This window comes from Macaca nemestrina, chromosome 1, assembly GCF_043159975.1.
Source record: "Macaca nemestrina isolate mMacNem1 chromosome 1, mMacNem.hap1, whole genome shotgun sequence".
NCBI lineage: Eukaryota > Metazoa > Chordata > Mammalia > Primates > Cercopithecidae > Macaca > Macaca nemestrina.
In genome coordinates this window covers 230454306-230472645 of record NC_092125.1, presented here as the reverse complement: position 1 = coordinate 230472645, position 18340 = coordinate 230454306, and the positions used below count along the sequence as shown (strand labels likewise).

General features: G+C 52.9%; 1 protein-coding gene and 1 long non-coding RNA gene across 12 annotated transcripts in view; one reads left to right on the top strand and one right to left on the bottom strand.

Moving 5' to 3' along the window:
* Nucleotides 1-18340, top strand: part of LOC105496668 (tumor protein p63 regulated 1 like) — a 119605-nt gene that overhangs the window by 28711 nt on the left and 72554 nt on the right. The window contains exon 1 of one of the 7 annotated variants that reach the window (XM_011767198.3): nucleotides 1728-2212. The exons of the other annotated variants lie outside the window; for them this stretch is intronic. The gene's annotated coding sequence lies outside the window, so the exon portion shown is untranslated. Of the gene's footprint in view, nucleotides 1-1727; nucleotides 2213-18340 lie in introns of those variants that run through there. 7 annotated transcript variants of the gene reach the window in all.
* On the bottom strand, nucleotides 5669-17311 carry LOC105496666 (uncharacterized). 5 transcript variants are annotated; one of them, XR_011606479.1, is made up of 6 exons: nucleotides 16957-17311; nucleotides 15269-15450; nucleotides 13275-13399; nucleotides 11682-12076; nucleotides 9829-9981; nucleotides 5669-8365 (listed from the first exon to the last, which is right to left on the bottom strand). It is a non-coding gene; the product is annotated as an uncharacterized lncRNA (long non-coding RNA). The 5 variants fall into 5 exon arrangements; XR_011606486.1 differs by having other exon boundaries at nucleotides 9869-9981; nucleotides 13275-13431; nucleotides 15298-15450; XR_011606476.1 differs by having other exon boundaries at nucleotides 13275-13431; nucleotides 15298-15450; nucleotides 16957-17310.

The window sequence follows — 18340 nt, the reverse complement described above, 5'->3', positions numbered from 1 at the left end:
ATTTATATTTATATGTAAATGTATGTTTACATGTAAATATATGTTTGCATACAAATATATCTTTAATACGTAATACGGTGTCTGTCGCACATATATTATATCGTGTATGTAATGTATAAGTATTTATTTCGTTTGCTTGGGATTTTGTTTGCTTTTGCTGAGTCCGGCCCCGCTACCTGCCTCCTGGCCCTTGCCTCACGCTCCAGTGCCACTGAGATCAAGGAGAGAACGAATTTGCCGCTGACTGGGCGAAGTGAGCGCGTGGATCGCGGGCACCGCCAGTGCCTCACCCGCGCGCATCTGGGCTGGCACCGGGCGAAGAATTGTGCGGGTCCGGGACCTGGGGGCCCAGCTGCAGCCGCCCCAGGCACCGGAGAGCGAGCTCCTGCGCGGGCGAGCGGTCCGCAGGTCTCGCAGGCTCAAGGCCGTGCCTCGTCCTCTCCCCTACTCCGGACCCCGGTCCTCTTCCCTAGACAGCGGCCCCCTCCACCCCTGGCTCCGGCAGGCCGCTAGTAGTCCGCGCCAGGCCCCGCCGGCGCCTCTAGGGCCCCCCAGACGCACAGACCCTGTCATCCCCGCCTGGCCCTGGGTTCTGGGAGCTGAGAGCCGGCCAGGGTCTTGCTCGCACCTCCGGGCGCCCAGCCTTGGGTCTGTTCCCCGCGGACGCCCCAGCCTCCCCGGGGGAATGGATGGTGGTGCGCGCGCGTCCTACTCTGGCGGTGCCGGCCTTTTCTATTCCCTACTGGACCCAAACCCCTGCATGGGATTCGTCTTTGTGTCCCCACCCCGTGCGCCCAGCAAACAGTGAGTGAGCCATAAAGATGTGCGGAAGTCAGCCGGACCCTCCCGGTCAGGCGCGGACCTGCTGCGGCCAGAGAACCCAGTCTGCACCAGCCCGGCTAGCTCGAGACGCCTAGGGCTTCACTGACGCCACCTTCCAAGACGTGGGGGTAACCATGGGCAGAGGGCATCGGTTCGGAGCCAGATCACGGGCCCCGTAAGCATCAGACCATAAACAACGCCGCCACTGAGAGCCGCTCGGAACTCGCCCAGCATGTCCGGTCCCCTAGCCAGGGCCTGGTGTACGTGGTCTAGGGCCCTGGAAGCCCCAGTGGCCTAGGAGGAGCAGGCAAGCGGGACGGCGTGTGCCGCCGGCCGGGAGGGAGTCTCGGCCTGACCTAGCGCGGGTCTGGTGCGCGCAGAGAGCAACTCCAAGCGCACCGACGCCCGCGAGCTCCTTCCAAACACCGGAGGGGATCCAGAGCCCGAGCCCACAGGCGGCGGCCGGGGGAGGGAGCAGGGTGCTGGCCGCCGCCCGGTAGTGTTCGCGTCCTGAGTGACCCCTGGAAGGACATGGGGCCCAAACTCCGGCTGAGATTGGGAGAGCAGCCCCCAGAGGGTCTCCGCGGGATCCTCTGCCGGGCGGGACCGCGGCTCCACAGGCGGAGTGGGTGGCAAGCCTTGCTTGGCGGACTGCAGCCGTTCCCCTCCTCCCGGCCCTGGAGCGGCGCCCCTCACCCCTGTTCCCCGCCCCTCACCCCTGTTCCCCGCCCCTCACCCCTGTTCCCCGCCGGCCGCATCCCCTGCCCCCTGGATTCCAAGCGCCCCGCGCGCCGAAGGGCCCAGCGCCAGTGGCGGCGGCCCGGAGAGAATCCGGGTGTTGGGAAAGATGGGCCGTCTGGGGGACAGCAGGGAGTCCGGGGGAAACGCAGGCGTCGGGCGCAGAGTCGGCACCGGCGTCCCCAGCCCAGCCGAAGGTCGTGGTCGGGTCTGGCCCGCGGGAGGGGCCCTGGCGCCTGACCTGCTTCGGCCCTGAGTGGGCGGCCTCGCCGGGCTCGGCAGGGGCGACGCGCGCCAAACGGCGGCGGGAAGGAGGCGGGGCAGAGCGCGCCCGGGACCCCGACTCGGACGCGGCCATCTGGGGAGGCGGAGCGCCGGGAGGAGACCTTGGCCCCGCCGCGACTGGGTGGCCCGCGCTGCCTTCCCGCGCGCCGGGCTAAAAAGGCGCTAACGCCGGCGGCCGCCTACTCCCCGCGGCGCCTCCCCTCCCCGCGCCCATATAACCCGCCTAGGGGCCGGGCCGCCCGCCCTGCCTCCCCGCCCGCGCACCCGCCCCGAGGCCTGTGCTCCCGCGAAGGGGACGCAGCGAAGCCGGGGCCCGCGCCAGGCCGGCCGGGACGGACGCCGATGCCCGGAGCTGCGACGGCTGCAGGTAGGAGGGCCGGGGCCGGGGCGCGGTTCGGCTCGGCAGGCAGGAGCTGGAGCGCAGGGCTGGGCAGCCACCTGGGCTCGCAGCTCCGAAGCTGGGAGGTGAGGGGAGGACGATCGGGGACGAGCTGGGACAAGGCGACACAGGGGCTCCCTCGGAGTTGGATCGGCCCCTGGGACTTGGCGCTCGCGAGGGGCTGGAGCGGCCAGAGTCGAGACTGCGAGGAGATGCGGGTCCTGCCCTCAGCTCCGGCCGCCTTTGGCGCCAAAGACAGCCCCGCAGGGGTTCCGGGAGGGCCCTCCTCCTGCTGTCCCCTCTCCACCCCGGGCTCCGAGGGCCGTTGGCAGGGTAACCCCGGGAAGAGGCAGGGGTGCGGGCCGCGGGTGCAGGTGGAAATCGCCAGCAAGCTCCTCCCCGCCCCCGCGCTCCCTCCGACCTGAAGGGCTGTGCCAATCCCGAGGCCTTAGTTCCCCCGAGGAGCCAGAGCCAGGCCCTCCCTGGACAGGGAGAAGGATCTGGGCGGGGGCCTTGACCCAGGGAGTTGGTTACTAAGCGGTTTCGATGGTTTTCCGAGGGACAGCTCCCTGTGGCCCTGAGTTTGTCAGTCGAGGGCTCCTGACCTGTCGCGGGATCGGTCCCAGGTAGAGAAAGCCCGGGAAGAAACGGTCCGGGCCGGCCTGGAGGGAGACACCTCCCGCCCCCTTAGCTCCTGGGCCGCTTCCTCCTGCAGCCCCTGCCTCTCCCGCTGCTGCTTGGACTGGGGAGCGATGATTACCTTCATTCAGCTTGTATTTTGGTCTGGACACTAGGAAATAAGCCCACGTAGTATGCACATGTCTGCTACATAAACAGGGGACAGGTAGACCATCTTCAACTAGCAAGGGTGCAGGGAAACGCATTGCACCCCAAACTTCTGACCAGAGGTCATTTGCTTCCGAAGGTGCTGCCATCTGTTTCTCCACTGTCTGGACTTTTGGAAATGGTTCAGGCTCATTAACACAATGCTTTGGTTTGTGTTGTTTTGTTTTTTGTTGCTGTCGTTGCTGTTTATTTGTTCAGGCTTAGCTCTGGGGGAGGAGAAAACAAAACGCATGGCCTCTGGCGCTTACTGAGCGCTGAGCCACCCCTCTTTGGATTTATTCGGGAAAAGATTAAAAAGCATTGCATTAAGAACAGGACATGGTGTTTGAAATGTTGCCATATATGAATGTATGCATTACGTATGTAGTTTTTAAAATAAGATAAAAAGTTGGCTGGGCACAGTGGCTCACGCCTGTCATCCCTGCACTTTGGGAGGCTGAGGTGGGTGGATCACCTGAGGTCAGGAGTTCGAGACTAGCCTGGCCAACATGGTGAAACCCAGTCTCTACTTAAAATACAAAAATTAGCTGAGCGTGGTGGCAGGCACCTGTACTCCCAGCTACTCTGGAGGCTGAGGCACAAGAATTGCTTGAACCTGGGATGGAGAGGTTGCAACGAGCTGATACCACGCCACTGCACTCCAGCCTGGGCAACAGAGCAAGACTCTGTCTCAAAAAATAAGATAAAATGGCCGGGCGTGGTGGCTCACACCTGTAATCCCAGCACTTTGGGAGGCCGAGGTGGGTGGATCACGAGGTCAGGAGATCGAGACCATCCTGGCAAACACGGTGAAACCCCGTCTCTATTAAAAATACAAAAAATTAGCCGGGTGTGGTGGTGGGCACCTATAGTCCCAGCTACTCGGGAGGCTGAGGCAGGAAAATGGTGTGAACCCGGGAGGCAAAGCTTGTGATGAGCCAAGATCCCGCCACTGCACTCTAGCCTGGGCGAAAGAGCAAGACGCCGTCTCAAAAAAAAAAAAAAAAAAAAAAAAAGATAAAATAAGATAAAAAGTTGGTGCCAGAGGCTGCAGTGTGGCAGCTGCCTGTTGTCAGTCAGGGGTTGCCTGGGGTGAGTAGAAGGAGGGCCTGAGCAGGGCTTGTCTGTGCACCGCAGCCGCCCGAGAATGGCCAGGGATGTGAGCCCTGCCTTGCAGTCATTCTTGTGAAGGCTACGGTGAACAGATGGCTGTCTCCGAATCCCGAAGGCCAGTCCCATGAGAAGCTGATCTGGCACAGTGGTTAAGGGAGTAGTGTGGAAGTCAGAATGCTGGGGTTCAAATCTCCCCTTCCCTATTTACTCCAGCAAGTCACTTAACCACTTGGAGCCTCAGGTTACCCATCTGCAGAGTAGGGTAATAGTTCCTGCCTCAGAGGCTTGGAGAACAGTCAGTGAGTTGCCATCCGAAGGGCTTGGGAGAGTGCCTGGCACCAGCTCGGTGTCCCCACATATGATGGCTTTGGGTCCCAGGCTCTGTTCCAGAGCTGGGAGAGATAGGAGCCCTGGGGAGAGACCCGGCTCTTTAGTAGCTGGTAGCTATCTCCAGGGCAGGAGGGATGGCAGCAAGGCAGGCATCTGCCTGAGGCATGGGTGGAGGCCGATGGCATCTGTCAGAAGTATGCACTGGGGCAAGGATGCCTGGTTTAGTATTTATTTATAGGGCATGCCCCACCCAGGTCCAAGAATGGATTGATAACACTGAGCACATGTGAAATGCATAGCTCAAGTAGAGAGAAGAGAAGAGGCTGAGGTCCGAGAGAGGAGCCACACACCCACTCGAGAACCTGGACGAGGCCCTGCCCTCGCCCAACAGCGGTGTTAACCCTGAAACTCCGAGCACACCAAAGTAACATCGCAACACGGTGAACCTTGGGTTTGCAAAAAGTCAGAAAAAGTCTTCAAAACATGCTTTAAGGCCGGGCACGGTGGCCCACACCTGGAATCCCAGCACTTTGGGAGGCCGAGGTGGGTGGATCACGAGGTCAGGAGATCAAGACCATCCTGGCTAATACCGTGAAACCCCGTCTCTACTAAAAATGCAAAAAAAATTAGCCGGGTGTGGTGGCGGGTGCCTGTAGTCCCAGCTACTTGGGAGGCTGAGGCAGGAGAATGGCATGAACTCGGGAGGCAGAGCTTGCAGTGAGCCGAGATCACACCACTGCACTCCAGCCTGGGTGACAGAGTGAGGCTCCGTCTAAAAAATAAAAAAATCCCTCTGCTCATTGGCGTTTGAGTTAAGACAGCTTATACCAAAGTGGGCTCGGATGGACGTACGCATGTGCTCACAGGCTTCCTGCCTGCCCTCTGCCTGACCACTCTGTGCTCAGTATTTCTTTGCAGGCTGAACACTCGCTCATCCAAAGTGCTTTCTTTTCCTGGACAAGCTGCACATCAGAGACCCAAAGAAGAAAATGATAATCCAGCCCAACTCTTGTTTTTGAATGTCTGTAATAACTCACATTTAGCCCATGGTGGCTGTGAGCTGGTACGTGACTAAAACGTTTACATTTTTTCCCTGTAATCCCCACAATAGCCCGTTGAGGTTATACTATAATTATGCCCATTTACAGATGAGGAAACTGAGGCTTCAACTGGCTATTCTACTTGCACAAGGTCACACAGCTGCAAAGTATGGGAGTGAGGACTCCAGCTATGACCATGAAGCTGGGCCTGGGGCTGCCAAACCATCCTTCACCTGAGTCTGCCATTGGCTCAGGCCCACTGCAAATACAAGACACGTCCCCCAGACACCTAGAACCGTGGAACATTCATCCCAGAAGGGCCCTTCCAGACCATCCAAGCCAGGGGTAGAGAATCCAAGGTGCTGTGAGCCTGGATGGGGAAAAACGGCACCTTGTATTAACTTCAAATTTCAGCATTTCCTCCAGTTTTGAATGTAGTCAGCAAACTAGTCATAGCAGTACCTGTGACCTCACCAGTAGGAACCATTGATATTTTCACGGTGTCCGGTGACTGCTGCAGAATCTTAAAAAGTGGTTCGTGCTTGTTGCTCAGTTACAATTACGGCGGTGATTAGATCTGCTCTCAGGCTTATGACTTCATGTATGAACAAAGAAACACACATACAATCACCTCCCAATTTTGCTTTTTAAATATTAGGGTCACTTTTTTAGTTTTCTCAGGCTGCCATTACAAATGACCACAAAGTAAGTGGCTGGAAACAATGGAGAGTGTTTGTCTCACAGTTGTGGAGGCAGGAAATCTGAAGCCAGGTGGGGGCTGGGTCGGGTTCCCTCGGAGGCTTTGAGAGGGGGCTGCCTCCCTCCTAGGATCTGGGGGGCTGCCGGCCATCCTGTGGTTCCCGGGCGTGCAGATGTGCCATCCAGTCTCTGCCACCATCTTCCCATGGCCTTCTCCTCTGTGTCCCTGTATGTCTCTCCATTTCTGTCCCTTAGATGGACACCTGTCCTTGGATCGGGGGCCTACCTGGAAAATGCAGGATGATCTTATCTTGAGACCTTTACCTAAGTGGCGTCTGCAAAGACCCTGATTTCAAATAACATCACATTCTGAGGCTCATTCCAGGAGGCTGCATCCAACCCACTAGAGCGGCTGAATTTCAGTAACTCGCCATCCTGTGTATTTTGTTTCATGTATTTAAAACATTCTCCCAGACAAGGCATCTGAGATTCCCCAGGCTCCCTGAGGGGTCGTGGTGCAAATAGGGAAGAAGCCAAGTCTAAGCCATGCCCGTCTTTTTAGGAAGAGGATCAGGAACCCGGACACTGAAGGTCAGGGTTGGGCACAGCCGAAGATGGGCAGCCCCCCTCTCCCCCAGCACCTCCTGCCTGGCGCCTCCTCCACAGCCTCTGCATCCTGGAAAACAGGCCGTTCCACGCACTCCAGCAGCTCCTCTACCTGGGAACTGCTTGGGCCATTATAGCCCCCAGTTAGGGAGAGAAACCAGACACATATTGAACAAGAAGCCCCACCAGGAGAGGCGAGACCTGGGCCCCAGCCCTGGACCTGGCTGTGGGTACTACAGAGGGTCAGGGGGCATCGGCCTGCACTGAAGGGTCTGGAGAGGCACCTCTCAGGGAGTTGGGACAGAGAGGAGACGCCGTCCCAGTGGTGACCTCCAGTGAGGCCTGGAGAGACCAGATGGCAGGAAGGACTTTGCTGGGGCCAGATCGAGGGCACAGAAGGCAGGTCTCATGGAGCAGGGACCATGGAGGGGACATGGGGGACACTAGATGGACAGTGGCCGGAAGAGTCCATGGGCCGTGGAGATTAAATCAGGTTCCCCAAAGAGCAAGCTGTGGAGAGGGGAAAGTTGCCTCCCTCTTCCCAACTGGATTCTTAGACTGCCAATAAACGATTGACAAAAGACAGATGCACAAGAGACAACAGTTTTAAGGCTGTACCTACGCCTGGAAGTGCCATAAAAACAGGAGACTCGGCAGTAGCCAGATGGGAGCAGTGCAGATGTCCGTCCTCAGCGACAGAAAGGAAAGGGGGCCTGGGCTTCTCGGGAGCGGTGGAGACAAACGAGGAGAGGGTGAGGGAGGAAACATCTGGGTGTAAAGGCTGCCTCGTGGTGAGGCTATCAGTCTCTTGGTGAGAAAATGTGTCCTGGCGCGGCTCTCTTCCTGGCGCACATATCATTACTAACGAAAATGTCCTTTATAGATGTCAATTTCCTTTAGAAAAGAGAGTTTTACGCTTTATTTTAGGGAGTTGAAGAGCTTTTATCTGTTGGCTGGTTCTCAGTTTCTTTTAGCTCAAAGTAATCAACATATCAACATGGCATATTTTGGGGTGGCATATTCTGGTCTCCTACAGTCATATTTTGGGGTGGCATATTCTGGTCTCCTACAGTCATTTTTTGGGGTGACGTATTCTGGTCTCCTACAGTCACATTTTGGTGTGGCATATCCTGGTCTCTTACAGTCATATTTTGGGGTGATGTGTCCTGAGTCCCATTGTTTCCCAGTCTGAAACTTCCCCAAGAAGCTCCATGGTACAGAAACTGGGTTGGTGTGTTGTCTCGTAATGCTGTGAAGAGGCATTTCTTAAAAACAAAAGACAAAAAATGCTAATCATTGGAGCTGACTAAAAACTCGTTTCTGGGTGTGGGGGCTGTGGCAGGGCCGGTTTGTAGATCCTGGGCTCCGAGCGTCCTCTGCGGTTTGGTCTCTGGTGATGTCTGGGAGGCCCACACAGCAACAGGCATGAGGGCCCTTCACACCTGGGCTTCGTGCTCATCTCACTGATGTTTATTTCAAGTCGTCCAGCTTCAGTTTGCAGGATTTCTGGGCAAAGGGCAGTTTTGTTCTTCATGATTCCAATAAGAACGGTGGGAGAAAATTGAAAGTGTTAATTTGGAGAGTTGCAGCAAGATACTGAAGGAAACTAGAAACATCAGGAACCAGTCCAGTTTATAGACATCAATAGATAACAAAACCCCAAAGAAATTAAACAGGATGAGAATCTAATATGGGGCACACAATATGGCTTTCTACTGAAATATATGTTCTCTCTACATCACCTCTCTTTCTACTAAAAATAATCTCAGTAAGATTATTAATATTATTATTATTATTATTATTGAGATGGAGTTTCACTCTGTCGCTCAAGGCTAGAGTGTAGTGGCATGAGCTCGGCTCACTGCAACCTCTGCCTCCCGGGTTTAAGTGATTCTCCCGCCTCAACCTCCTGAGTAGCTGGGGTTACAGGCATCCACCACCACGGCCAGCTAATGTTTGTATTTTTATTATTTTTTTAAGTAGAGACAGGGTTTTGACATGTTGACCAGGCTGGTCTTGAACTCCTGACCTCACAGGATCCACCCACCTTGGCCTCCCAAAGTGGCTCACTCAGAGAAGCTTAATCATCCCCTCATATTTTACAGTGCTTCTATGCAAATTTAGTTGATCAAATAAGCCCAATTTATTTAATATCTTTTTATTTTATTTAACAAAATTTTCCCTTTAACATTGGCAAAATAATCTATCTTTTTATAAGGAGAGAAAAGAATGCTTTTGAGATATTCCAGGGAAATCCCAAACGTTAATTCGGGGTCAAAAAGACTTAATTTAGAGTGTGATTTTGGAAAGTTGTCAAAAGGTCAAAAGGTTTAAAGCACTTGATTAAATGGAATCCCACGTCATCATGAAATAATACTTAATTCTCATGTAATCAAAGTAACAATGAAATATTCAAAGAGAAATGCAGAAAGTCAGATAGTTTAAAATAATCTGAGATCTGGCCGGGCGTGATGGGTCACGCCTGTAATTCCAGCCCTTTGAGAGGCCGACGCCAGCAGATGGCTTGAGCCCAGGAGTTCGAGACCAGCCTGGGCAACATGGTAAAACCCCGTCTCTACAAAAACTACAAAAATTAGCCAGGCATGGTGGCGCATGCCTGTGATCTCAGCCACTCAGGAAGCTGAGATAGGAGGATCCCTTGAGCGCAGGGAGATTCATGCCGCAGTGAGCTGAGATCGCACCACTATACTCCAGCCTGAGCAACAAAGTGTAAATACACACACGCATTTTATATATATATATACACACACATAATACATATATGTATTATATATATATTTTTTTTTTTAATTAGCTGGGTATGGTGGTGCTCGCCTGTCTCCCAGCTACTCAGGAGGCTGAGGAGTCGAGGCTGCGATGAACTATGATTGTGCCACTGCACTCTAGCCTGGGTAACAGAGTGAGACCCTGTCTCAAAAATAAAAAAAGAACTAGTTCACACCCATGTTTCCTCCTGCTGCCCCAAATTACCGCTCTCCTTGAGCAGCCCCTGAAGGTGGAGACCAGGCACCTGCTGGAGCAGGAATTCTTCCTTCACTGGCTTCTGTTGGGGCACCAGTATCCTGCAGCTGTGGCATCCACAGGGAGTAAGGCCAGCCACGGAGATCCTTTCATGTCATCAAGCTGCAGGGGAGGAAAAGTGACATCAGACAGATTAACAGGAGAAAACCCATTTTAATGATATGTCCACAAATGGGAGTCCCACACGAAGATGAAACTGGGGGAAGGGGCCAGATGGCAGAGGCATCTGTGTCATCCTGAGCTACAGGAAGATACAGGGCCGTGGGGCTGCTGCAGGCTGGTGTGGACCAGCTGTAGCAGGGGAGTTGCCTGGTGAATGAATGTGCTCGTCATGCGGACATGCGTCTCTCAGGTGATCAGAGTTGCCTGGAGCCGCTCTCCTCCCGACATAGCGACCTTTATGAATGGAAATGTCTTTCATTTCTCTCCCAGACGGGAGCTGGGCAGAGCCACTCCTGTGTCTGCAGTTTCTCGAAATAATCGATATGCCCAAGGCATGTTTGGGGTGGCACATTCTGCCCCCTCCAGCCATGTTTTGGGGTGGGGTGGTGTGTCCTGAGCCCCAACGCAGGTGTCAGGGCTGTGGAGGGGACGTCACAAGGGGGCCTAGAGGGGCCTCTACAGGCCTTGGAGATGGAATCAGCTCCCCGCAAGGCCTCAGGACAGACCTGGCTGGGGAGTGCAGGGAGGCGTCCCTGGTGTGAGGACAACATGGGGCTGCCTCTTCCAGCCGCTCTGAGGGTTCTCAGAGAAAAATGAAGTTTTCTTTTGTAAGAAAAACTTATCTCTGCTTTCCCTGGCTTCTCAGATGCCACCATGCCAGATTTTGGGGTAGTGGTATGTCCTGACCCCAGTCAGTGGCCGGCCCACCTGCCTCCATGCCACGGGCTCTCTGGGGAGGCCACTGCTGTGTCCCCACTATGAGCTCAATTTGAGCTGCCTGTGGGACCTGAGAACCCCCAAGGGTGCCACTGGCAGACTTGAGGTGCCCAGGTGAGGCTGGTACAGCCCCTCTGCCCTGCCAGCCCGGGCACAGGCACCTGGGCATTGTGACCCCTACCCTCCTACCAGCCCAGATGCGGGGCCTGAGCCAGCAGGGCTCCCACCCAGCCCAGGGTGTATCCCCCTGCCAGGGGCGCTGCACTGGACAGGAAGGACCCACCTGTTTCCCTGCCCAGTACCAGCTGCCAGGCCCCCCGTGGCTCAGGGTGCCTGTGAGGAGGGGTGGGGGCTCTAATAGCTCGCCTGCTGCTCCGAGGTGTCAGGCAGGGTGGGGATGGCACCTGGGGAAGCCTGGGCTGAGGGGGCAGGCTGCCCCTCCTGCAGGAGAAGTGCCATGTTTCACTGGGTCCTTTGGAGAGGGCAGGGAAGCTCCCGCTCGCCTGTACTGCACCATTTCCTGTGATCTTAGCAATGACTTCCTGGCTCCATTTTCTCCACCAGCCTGAACACGTAAGCCAGACCTGCAGCTTTCTCTTCCACGGCCTCCTGGCCTCAGGGTCCACCTGGCTGGTGCCCACCGGCCGGACCAGGGCCTGGTTGTTTGGGGGACAGGGGAGCAGCCTTGCTCCAGTGTGGGTCCTCCCTGACTGTGAGACGGCTGGGGAACAGGGGTTGTTGAGTCTGCGGGAGGCCTTGGCTGGGCCAAAGAGAGGGGTCTGTCTTCTGCACAAAACCCAGCCACTCTTGCCAGATGCAGTCAGGCTACAAAGGGAAGTTGTGCTCCCTCTTTAGAGGCAGGTGATTCCTGTGAATCCAATGACCCAGATAAGGTGCACGATTTAGCGGGTAGGGCAACTCACCATCCTCTCTTTGTGGTCCTTGCCGTTTGCACCGTGCGCAATGCAGGGTGGAGTCAGCCCGCAAATTACAGGCGAGAGGCTCTGCAGTTATTGTCAGTTAAACAGGAGATGCAAATTCCGAGCTAGTTAATGAGCTGCGGTCTGCCATGCTCACGATTCGGTCGGTGCATGTCTCTCCTTCCTGCTATCACAGTCTTTGCCAGCTGCCATCATGACCACCAACCAGTCCCCTCATGATTGCACAAGTCTCCTGTCATGTTTTCTTCTGGAGTGAGGCTCCAGCTTGCTTCTGGGTTCTTAATTTTTGATCAGGGGCAGCTCCTTGACTAATTATTTGGCAGTAATGAGGGAGGACAGTCGAGTTGTGAAAGTCCCCCCAAGCTTTTAGAAGGAAGCTGCAAATTAAAACACGAGGTATTGGTAAACAGGATGCTAACTGGATTAATATGAAAATGATGAATTCTGATAAAAATAGCAAAATACACCGTTGTAAGATTGAGGCCAATAGAACTCCAAGAACATTGTCTAATGTTCCGCTGGTTGATCTGATATTTGAAAGTATTAGAATAACAGGAAGAGTCTATTCTTGGCCATGGAGTGTACAAGATTTATGCAAAATAGAACTTTAAAACCAGAAGGACTTGATATGAATGAGATTATGTAAATCATTCCTATTCTGAAGTTTCATAACTCTCTGCCCCCGATCCTTTGGATCTTTTGGATCCTTTGGTTTGTCTCTCTTTTTTTTTTTTTTGAGACGGAAGTCTCGCTGTTTCACCCAGGCTGGAGTGCAGTGGTGTGATCTCGGCTCACTGCAAGCTCCACCTCCCGGGTTCACGCCATTTTCCTCCCAAGTAGCTGGGACTACAGGCGCCCACCACCACACCCGGCTAATTTTTTGCATTTTTAGTAGAGACGGGGTTTCACCATGTTTCACCATGTTAGCCAGGATGGTCTCAATCTCCTGATCTCGTGATCCACCCGCTTGGCCTCCCAAAGTGCTGGGATCACAGGCATGAGCCACCGCGCCCGGCTGCTGGAACTTTTAATAAGAAATCTCAGGTTAGGCTTTCAAAAGCCTCTTGAAGCTAAGAAGTCAAGCCAAGGACTTGATATCAGACTTTACCTGGAATACCTATAGATTTGGGTGAATTCCTCTTTCTCAAGGTTCCCGACATATTCTTGAGAAATACTGCCAAAAAAGGACAGTCTTTCCTCAACCTGTGAGGCCACAGAAGCCCTTTAATTCAGGTACAAGGGCAATTTTGTTTTCCTCCAAGGGGTTTCATTGGCTCCATAAAGTCAACCCTAGTTCCTTAAAGCTACTCACATCTGATTTTATGCACATCACTCTCAAATATGATATTCCAGTCAAACACTTTGTAAGCTAACCAATATTTCCAATTGTTTCCTATTACAAGGGAGCAGATTCATACTGAACTTAAGCAAATAACTCTATGGCCATAACAACAAAATTGCTAATAGTTTCCAAATTCTAGAGATCAGGTAGGGAGAAAAGTCATCGTTTCAATTTTGCTTACAAAAGTATAATGTACCGGAATGCTGTAAGTTATAAGTAGTTTCTTCACTTACGTTCTGGAAATTCTTGCCATGCAGTGGTGTGATCTTAATGTATCAGAAACCTGTACTGGTCAAAGTCTTCCCCATGAAATCTTCTTGAAGACACGAGACTTTAGGATTACAGTTGCTTGCAAAAGCTTTCAGGAAACCATCAGAGCGAAACAATTAACTGTGTATGACAGAAAGGCTTAAAATGGCCTTGGCTAAAGATATGATGAGATCACTATAATGTAACTGATGAGGAAGTTTGGTTATTCCTGCGGTGTATACCCTTTTTTTTTTTTTTTTTTTTTTGAGACGGAGTCTCGCTCTGTCGCCCAGGCTGGAGTGCAGTGGCCGGATCTCAGCTCACTGCAAGCTCCGCCTCCCGGGTTTACACCATTCTCCTGCCTCAGCCTCCCGAGTAGGGGAGGACCACAGGTGCTGCCACCATGCCCGGCTAAATTTTTTTTTTTGTATTTTTAGTAGAGACAGGGTTTCACCATGTTAGCCAGGATGGTCTCAATCTCCTGACCTCTTGATCCGCCCGTCTCGGCCTCCCAAAGTGCTGGGATTACAGGCGTGAGCCACCGCGCCCGGCCTATACTTTTAGATAATAACTGGAATTACAACTAGTATAGAAAGTATCAGATTTCTAAGAATTTCATAAAATGTCTGAAACTCTTATATTAATATTTATCCATGCAAATATAACTCACTCAGAGAAGCTTAATCATCCCCTCATATTTTACAGTGCTTCTATGCAAATTTAGTTGATCAAATAAGCCTGACTTATTTAATATCTTTTTATTTTATTTAACAAAATTTTCCCTTTAACATTGGCAAAATAATCTATCTTTTTATAAGGAGAGAAAAGAATGCTTTTGAGATATTCCAGGGAAATCCCAAACGTTAATTCGGGGTCAAAAAGACTTAATTTAGAGTGTGATTTTGGAAAGTTGTCAAAATGTCAAAAGGCTTAAAGCACTTGATTAAATGGAATCCCACGTCATCATGAAATAATACTTAATTCTCATGTAATCAAAGTAACAATGAAATATTCAAAGAGAAATGCAGAAAGTTAGATAGTTTCAAATAATCTTAGATCTGGCCGGGCGTGATGGGTCACGCCTGTAATTCCAGCCCTTTGAGAGGCTGACGCCAGCAGATGGCTTGAGCCCAGGAGTTCGAGACCAGCCTGGGCAACATGGTAAAACCCCGTCTCTACAAAAACTACAAAAATTAGCCAGGCATGGTGGCGCATGCCTGTGATCTCAGCCACTCAGGAAGCTGAGATAGGAGGATCCCTTGAGCGCAGGGAGATTCATGCCGCAGTGAGCTGAGATCGCACCATTATACTCCAGCCTGAGCAACAAAGTGTAAATACACACACGCATTATATATATATATATATATACACACACACACACATAATACATATATGTATTATATACACACACACACTCTATGTGTGTGTGTGTGTGTATAGAGTGTGTGTGTGTATAATACATATATGTATTATGTGTGTATATATACATATATATATATATTTTTTTTTTTTTTTTTGAGGCGGAGTCTCACGCTGTCGCCCAGGCTGGAGTGCAGTGGCCGGATCTCGGCTCACTGCAAGCTCCGCCTCCCGGATTTACGCCATTCTCCTGCCTCAGCCTCCTGAGTAGCTGGGACTACAGGCACCCGCCACCTCGCCCGGCTAGTTTTTTGTATTTTTTAGTAGAGATGAGGTTTCACTGTGTTAGCCAGGATGGTCTCGATCTCCTGATCTCGTGATCCGCCCGTCTCGGCCTCCCAAAGTGCTGGGATTACAGGCTTGAGCCACCGCGCCCGGCCTTTTTTTTTTTTTTTTTTTTAATTAGCTGGGTATGGTGGTGCTTGCCTGTCTCCCAGCTACTCAGGAGGCTGAGGAGTCGAGGCTGCGATGAACTATGATTGTACCACTGCACTCTAGCCTGGGTAACAGAGTGAGACCCTGTCTCAAAAAAAAAAAAAAAAAAAGAACTAGTTCACACCCATGTTTCCTCCTGCTGCCCCAAATTACCGCTCTCCTTGAGCAGCCCCTGAAGGTGGAGACCAGGCACCTGCTGGAGCAGGAATTCTTCCTTCACTGGCTTCTGTTGGGGCACCAGTATCCTGCAGCTGTGGCATCCACAGGGAGTAAGGCCAGCCACGGAGATCCTTTCATGTCACCAAGCTGCAGGGGAGGAAAAGTGACATCAGACAGATTAACAGGAGAAAACCCATTTTAATGATATGTCCACAAATGGGAGTCCCACACGAAGATGAAACTGGGGGAAGGGGCCAGATGGCAGAGGCATCTGTGTCATCCTGAGCTGCAGGAAGATACAGGGCCGTGGGGCTGCTGCAGGCTGGTGTGGACCAGCTGTAGCAGGGGAGTTGCCTGGTGAATGAATGTGCTCGTCATGCGGACATGCGTCTCTCAGGTGATCAGAGTTGCCTGGAGCCGCTCTCCTCTCGACATAGTGACCTTTATGAATGGAAATGTCTTTCATTTCTCTCCCAGACGGGCGCTGGGCAGAGCCACTCCTGTGTCTGCAGTTTCTCGAAATAATCGATATGCCCAAGGCATGTTTGGGGTGGCACATTCTGTCCCCTCCAGCCATGTTTTGGGGTGGGGTGGTGTGTCCTGAGCCCCAACGCAGGTGTCAGGGCTGTGGAGGGGACGTCACAAGGGGGCCTCGAGGGACCTCTACAGGCCAGATTTTGGGGTAGTGGTATGTCCTGACCCCAGTCAGTGGCCGGCCCACCTGCCTCCATGCCACGGGCTCTCTGGGGAGGCCACTGCTGTGTCCCCACTGTGAGCTCGATTTGAGCTGCCTGTGGGACCTGAGAACCCCCAAGGGTGCCACTGGCAGACCTGCCACTGGCAGGTGAGGCTGGTGCAGCCCCTCTGCCCTCCCAGCCCGGGCACAGGCACCTGGGCATTGCGACTCCTACCCTCCTACCAGCCCAGATGCGGGGCCTGAGCCAGCAGGGCTCCCACCCAGCCCAGGGTGTATCCCCCTGCCAGGGGCGCTGCACTGGACAGGAAGGACCCACCTGTTTCCCTGCCCAGTACCAGCTGCCAGGCCCCCCGTGGCTCAGGGTGCCTGTGAGGAGGGGTGGGGGCTCTAATAGCTCGCCTGCTGCTCCGAGGTGTCAGGCAGGGTGGGGATGGCACCTGGAGAAGCCTGGGCTGAGGGGGCAGGCTGCCCCTCCTGCAGGAGAAGTGCCATGTTTCACTGGGTCCTTTGGAGAGGGCAGGGAAGCTCCCGCTCGCCTGTACTGCACCATTTCCTTTGATCTTAGCAATGACTTCCTGGCTCCATTTTCTCCACCAGCCTGAACACGTAAGCCAGATCTGCAGCTTTCTCTTCCACGGCCTCCTGGCCTCAGGGTCCACCTGGCTGGTGCCCACTGGCCGGACCGGGGCCTGGTTGTATGGGGGACAGGGGAGCAGCCTTGCTCCAGTGTGGGTCCTCCCTGACTGTGAGACGGCTGGGGAACAGGGGTTGTTGAGTCTGCGGGAGGCCTTGGCTGGGCCAAAGAGAGGGGTCTGTCTTCTGCACAAAACCCAGCCACTCTTGCCAGATGCAGTCAGGCTACAAAGGGAAGTTGTGCTCCCCCTTTAGAGGCAGGTGATTCCTGTGAATCCAATGACCCAGATAAGGTGCCCGATTTAGCGGGTAGGGCAACTCACCGTCCTCTCTTTGTGGTCCTTGCCGTTTGCACCGTGCGCAATGCAGGGTGGAGTCAGCCCGCAAATTACAGGCAAGAGGCTCTGCGGTCATTGTCAGTTAAACAGGAGATGCAAACTCCGAGCTAGTTAATGAGCTGCGGTCTGCCATGCTCACGATTCGGTCGGTGCATGTCTCTCCTTCCTGCTATCACAGTCTTTGCCAGCTGCCATCATGACCACCAACCAGTCCCCTCATGATTGCACGAGTCTCCTGTCATGTTTTCTTCTGGAGTGAGGCATGCTCCAACTTGCTTCTGGGTTCTTAATTTTTGATCAGGGACAGCTCTTTGACTAATTATTTGGCAGTAATGAGGGAGGACAGTCGAGTTGTGAAAGTCCCCCCAAGCTTTTAGAAGGAAGCTGCAAATTAAAACACGAGGTATTGGTAAACAGGATGCTAACTGGATTAATATGAAAATGATGAATTCTGATAAAAATAGCAAAATACACCTTTGTAAGATTGAGGCCAATAGAACTCCAAGAACATTATCTAATGTTCCGCTGGTTGATTTGATATTTGAAATTATTAGAATAACAGGAAGAGTCTATTCTTGGCAATGAAGTGTACAAGATTTATGCAAAACAGAACTTTAAAACCAGAAGGACTTGATATGAGTGGGATTATGTAAATCATTCCTATTCTGAAGTTTCATAACTCTCTGATCCCTGGATCCTTTGGATCCTTTGGATCCTTTGGTTTGTCTCTCTTTTTTTTTTTTGGTTTTTTTTTTTTGAGACGGAGTCTCGCTCTGTCGCCCAGGCTGGAGTGCAGTGGCGAGATCTCGGCTCACTGCAATCTCCACCTCCCGGGTTCACGCCATTCTCCTGCCTCAGCCTCCCGAGTAGCTGGGACTACAGGTGCCCACCACCTCACCCGGCTAGTTTTTTTGTATTTTTAGTAGAGATGGGGTTTCACCGTGTTAGCCAGGATGGTCTTGATCTCCTGACCTCGTGATCCACCCACCTCAGCCTCCCAAAGTGCTGGGATTACAGGCGTGAGCCACCGCGCCCGGCCTCTCTTTTTTCAGACAGAGTCTCACTCTGCCACCAGGCTGGAGTGCAGTGGTGTGATTTCGGCTCACTGAAACCTCCAACTCCCAGGTTCAAGCAATTCTCCTGCCTCAGCCTCCTGAGTGGCTGGGACTACAGGTGTGAACCACCATGCCCAGCCTTTTTTTTTTTTTTTTTTTTTTAAAGAGACAGAATCACCAGGCGTGGTGGCTCACACCTGTAATCCCAGCACTTTGGGAGGCCAAGGCACGTGGATCACCAGGTCAAGGGTTCGAGACCAACCTGGCCAACATATAGTGAAACTCCGTCTCAACTAAAAATACAAAAATTAGCT